Source organism: Eurosta solidaginis, chromosome 4 (genome assembly GCF_040869045.1).
Source record: "Eurosta solidaginis isolate ZX-2024a chromosome 4, ASM4086904v1, whole genome shotgun sequence".
In the NCBI taxonomy this organism is placed as follows: domain Eukaryota; kingdom Metazoa; phylum Arthropoda; class Insecta; order Diptera; family Tephritidae; genus Eurosta; species Eurosta solidaginis.
The window spans coordinates 27,529,518-27,535,174 of NC_090322.1; positions in this window are offsets into that span (position 1 = coordinate 27,529,518).

Sequence of the window (5,657 nt, forward strand, 5' to 3'; positions counted from 1 at the left end):
TACATACCATATACACTTTTACACAAAACAAGTACATATGTACTTAATTTTATATACAACTAACGTGAAAAAGTAAAAAAAAGAGCGTAGAAATCACTCTAATTCGACCATTCATGAATATGACGTATATATATATGTGTATTCTGGTATATATATGCATATATACACATTTGATTACATATAATATTATTAACAAAATTTTACAATATATATACAAATATATAAATTATATAAATGTATAATTATTATGTATTTGTATTTTATGTATTACTTTTGTTCTACAATCTTTTGCTCTTTCATATATAAAAAAAAAATTAAAAAAAAAAAAGAAACCTAGAAGGTTAAAAAGTTGTTTTAATACAAGGGTAAGGGAACACGAAAAGTTGCTTACTCCACTCGGCTCTCATACCAGCGTACTGGGAGCAATCTTCGACCTAACGATGTAGCCGTGCAGTGGGGTCTGCTGCTAACAACATAGGTTTCCAGCGAACCCGCAAAAACAACTAGGACGATGAGCAATGTTGCGCTGCCTCGGAAAAGAAGGACGCTGCCGGTATATTAAAGAGTTGTCGTAAGGCGCAGAAGAAAGAGAAACGCATATTTAGAAGAAATAAAAATGAGGCAGAAACAAGTAGGGAAGGCTAAGTTCGGGTGTAACCGAACATTACATACTCAGCTGCCAAATTACAGCCTGCAAATCTTTTAAATTACCTTCTTTTAAAAGTGGGCGGTGCCACGCCCATTTGTCCAAAATTTTGCAAATTTTCTTTTCTGCGTCAAAAGATCAACTCACCTACCAAGTTTCATCGCTTTATTCGTCTTTGGTAATGAATTATCGCACTTTTTCGGTTTTTCGAAATTCTCGATATCGAAAAGTGGGCGTGGTTGTAGTCCGATTTTGCTCATTTTAAATAGCGATCTGAGATGAGTGCCCTGAAACTTACATACATTACATTTCCTTAAGATACCTCAAAATTTACTCAAGTTATAGTGTTTACGGGCAGACGGACGGACGGACATGGCTAAATGAATTTCTTTTTTCGCCCAGATCATTTTGATATATAGAAGTATATCTATCTCGATTACTTTACGCCGTTACAGGGTACCGTTATGCGAACAAAATGAATATACTCTGTGAGCTCTGCTCAGCTGAGTATAAAAACTAAGTGCGAGGAGCTTCAGATGATGGGTGATAGGAATAATGCCCGAAAATTCTACCAAAATATGGTGACTGTGGTACAGAGAGTGTTTAAGTTGTGGAGGAGAAGAGAAATCACATAATTTACTCGCCGATAACGGGAAAATCGTTCCCGCACACTACTATGGCGAAGTGAGACGGGTGTTCAAACACGTTGGCGAAGGGTCGGTAAAGAGCATCCATCAACTCCTGTGCAAAATATGGTCGGATGAGCGCATCCCTTCAGATTGGTATTTAAGTGTGGTCTACCTAATCCACAACAAAGGTTATACCGCAAACTGCGCCAATTAGCGCGGAATCAGCCTGCTTAATATCAGGAATTAAGTTCTATCTGGCGTACTGTGCGAAAGACTGAAGCCCATAGTCAACAAACTGATTGAACTAATAAGCGCGACCTACTCGCAAATTCTACCAGAAATACGGCGAATGCAGGAGTGTCGAATACGACATGCCAATATCTCGGGATGGAAAATATATGCCACCACGCGATTATGTTTAAAGGAAGTGGCATTCGATGCAACATAAAACTTTTGCTGAACGAGCGCATGGCTCCTGGTTCCAGGTTGTAACTTCGGTTAGAAGACCCATTTTGTAAATGTAGCAGAATACAGAATAACAACAGAGAAAAACAATAGTTTGTCGGGTCCGCTAGTAAATTAATAATACAGATAATTTTTAATGGACATTAATTTTTATTTTTTTATTATGTTTTTGAATGTTTTGCTTATGGAATCTAATATCTAAATTTTAGGTATAACAGTTTTTTTAAATTTATTTTTTTTCATAAAAATATTTTACAAAGGATTTTAAAAATATATACATACACATTAGACTCCACTACGCATACCCAAAAAAATAATTTTCGAGCCTGCGAAATTTACTTTTTTGACTTCTTTTCGACTTTGATTTTTAAAGTTTTTTTTCATGACCTACTAAAAAAAATTTTCATTTGAGTGTAAAATTTTCATGTATACCCTGTCCGACCCAAACATATTGTTTTTTTTTTTTAACTGTTATCGACAACATTTTTGTGAGAGTATGTGTCTTCAACGCGAGTAGACGTGTTTTTTGGTGCGCTGCAGTTATTGTCTATTTAGTTATCTATTTTGTCATTGTACTTGCTTTTTTGGCGTTTGCGGGTTTTGCGTATTGATTTTAATTGTTTTTTTACTCAATCACTCGATACGAAGCTATTCTGCTCTTTGTGTATAGTATTTATTTTTTCCTAATTGCAAACAATATAACAAACAACAACAATATAACAAACAACAAATTTATCGAAGATGCCCGATACTAGAGCTTCCCGCCAAGTGGTATTTACTCCCAACAAAAATGCGAGTGCAGTCGGCAGATCTGGTTTAAAAGAGAGCTCGTTACCTTCATCTTGGATTGAGCTTATTGAAGACAAATTGGAGATGCAGAGAACGGCCATCATTGAAGAGATTGCAGATCGGCTTATGGCTGAAATGTCAAACCTAAAGAAGGCGCTAAGCAAAATGGAGGAAAGAGTGGTTAAAGCAGAAGCCCAAGTTGAATGCAATGAACAACTGCGAAAGGAAATTGTGCTGCTAAAAAAAGAGTTAAATGAATGCCAAAACAAATCTGTCTCCAATGACATAATAATTAATGGCCTCCCGTTCAGTGATGGTGAAAACATTAAAGGCACTGTTAACAAAATGTGCCAATCAGTGAAGGTGCCAGCATTGCCTATTTCCTCGGCGTTTCGTGTGCTAACAAAAACAACAGCAAAACACCTGCATATGTCATTGTACGACTGAGCTCTTCTGATAATCGGTCTACACTCTTCAAAGCAGTGGCCCGTTTTTCCAAAGAGAATAAGCGTCCACTAATGCATCGTGATGTAGGAATAAATTCGGACGGGAAAATACACATACATGAGTGCCTAACCAAAAACAATCGTGAGCTAATCCATTTTGCATTGCAGTTGGGAAGAGAGAAAAAGCTCGTTGCTGCTTTCTCAATTCGTGGATATGTGTATGTTCGTGTACGTCCAAATTGTAAAGCTGTCAAAGTGACTGATATCAAGAGTATTGAGCGTGTTGTTGCTGCAGACACCTGATTATGTATGATTAATGTTAAGTGTATCTGATATTATATATTCTCTTTATTTTTTCTCTAATCTTTTTCAAACATTCTACTGTCCTCCTACACTCTCATCCTATCATATTGTAATGAATTTATTTGCAAATCCTCTTATTTGCCCTTCTCCTAAGTTCGAATCACTAAACTGTTGAATAAATAACTCCAATATTGAATAATGGAAAAATGGCCTTTATTAAAGTACTTCACAATAACACTTATACTTTGCAACTAGCTTGCTTAACAACCAAATTGATTGATAGCACAAATTAAACTCATTCTTCATGCCTCAGTCTGTGCCGCTTTTATACTCTTCGGTTTCCTCGTTCACCCATTTCTCGTAAGGTATAGCTATATACACGTATATTTGCAATTTGTATCCATATGCGTGTGTATATGTGCGCGGCTGATGATGACATGCGCTTGTGAGTATCTCTCTCTGTTGCCCCGCATGTATGTGTGCAGACATAATGATTAATTTGTTTACGTACATACAAGTGTAGCAGTTTGCTTCATTGTGTTGTGGCTTTATTTACTTAGTATCAGATTAGTGATGGGAGTATCACTTAGTGTCACTGATATTCGTCACAATATGTTTAATTGTTGTCACAACCGTTTTTCGTTCTATTTTTCAATCATATGTTTAATTGTCTGTCTTTCTTTATCTTGTCATTCCTCTACTGTTTTTGCCATGGTCTTTTGTACACACACGCGTGTTGCTTGCCTGCCTTTGGTTCGTTCTGTTTTGGTTCAGCTTTATGTGTATGGGGTCATTCCATAGATCTCGCCCTGGCGCTAATGAAAATGAAAGAATTTTGATTGATATTGTAACGAATGTTAGCAGCACTGAGCAATGCTATCGTCTCTAAGTCGATGCTAAGCAGTGACGTGAATTGACATCCATAGATCAATCATTATGTATCTACATAAACGAAACAATAATTGCGTCTACACATATGTACCATGTACGCATACGAGCAGCGGAGAGTCAATGCACAAACACATGTATATATCTGAGATACTCCTATAAGTATGCAATGAGAAAAGCTATAAAATTGTGCAATTGTAGTTACAGCTGAGAAGTTTGAGAGCTGCTGGACTAGTAGATTCTGGAAGCGCCTAGAAGATGCAAAGGTTGAAATCAAAGAGTATAAGAGGCGGCAATTGTAGAGGCGCTGGAATTCAGTTTGATTTGAGTTGTCAAGCAGTTTCGATTAAGACGATATCTAGCGAGCAATAGCAGTATTATTTTGAAAGTCAGTTTCATTTAAGCTATCAGTTTGGTTATTAAGCCAGCTAATTGCAAAGTATGAGTGTTATTGTGAAGTACTTTAATAAAGGCCATTTTGCATTATTACAAATTGGAGTTATTTATTCAACAGTTTAGTGATTCGAACTTAGCAGAGGATTGCAAATAAGAGGATTTGCAAGTAAATTGGAACAAATGGGCCAAACAAATCAAAACCGAAGGTACCTGTGAGAGAAACAATGGCATTGAAAAGCCCTAACGGACGTACTAAAACGGAGGAAAGGATTTCGCAGAAAGAATGCAAGGGTGGTTTCAAGCCAAGGCACACTACTCTCGTGAAGCGTCGGAACGATACAGATTATGCAAAGCAAATCCGTCAAGCGCAAGCTCTACAAAGTAGTTCATTAGCCAAACAACAGAGTGTGAAGGAACGGCCCAGGGTAATGAGTAGTAAGATGAAACACTGGAATGACAAGGACTTTAATTCGGAAGGTTTCTTGGCCGGAGATTTGGTACTGTTATACAACCCACAACGTAAAAAAGGTTTGTCCCCGAAATTGCAGTGTAATTGGGAAGGCCCATACAAAGTTGTAAAACGGATCAACGATGTAGTGTACCGCATACAAACCATCGGTAAACCACGAACCAAAATGAAAATGGTCCATTTGGAAAGGCTGGTAACGTTTAGATCGAAAGATTTGTCTGATCGGGACGATCAGACTTAGGTGGAGGGTAGTGTAACGAATGTTAGCAGCACTGAGCAATGCTATCGTCTCTAAGCCGATGCTAAGCAGTGACGTGAATTCACATCCATAGATCAATCACTATGTATCTACATAAACGAAACAATAATTGCGTCTACACATACATATGTACCATGTACGTATACGAGCGGCGGAGAGTCAATGCACAAACACATGCATATATCTGAGATACTCCTATAAGTATGCAATGAGAAAAACTATGACATTGAGCAATTGTAGTTACAGCTGAGAAGTTTGAGAGCTGCTGGACTAGTAGATTATGGAAGCGCCTAGAAGATGCGAAGGTTGAAATCAAAGAGTATAAAAGGTGGCAATTGTAGAGGCGCTGGAATTCAGTTTGATTTGA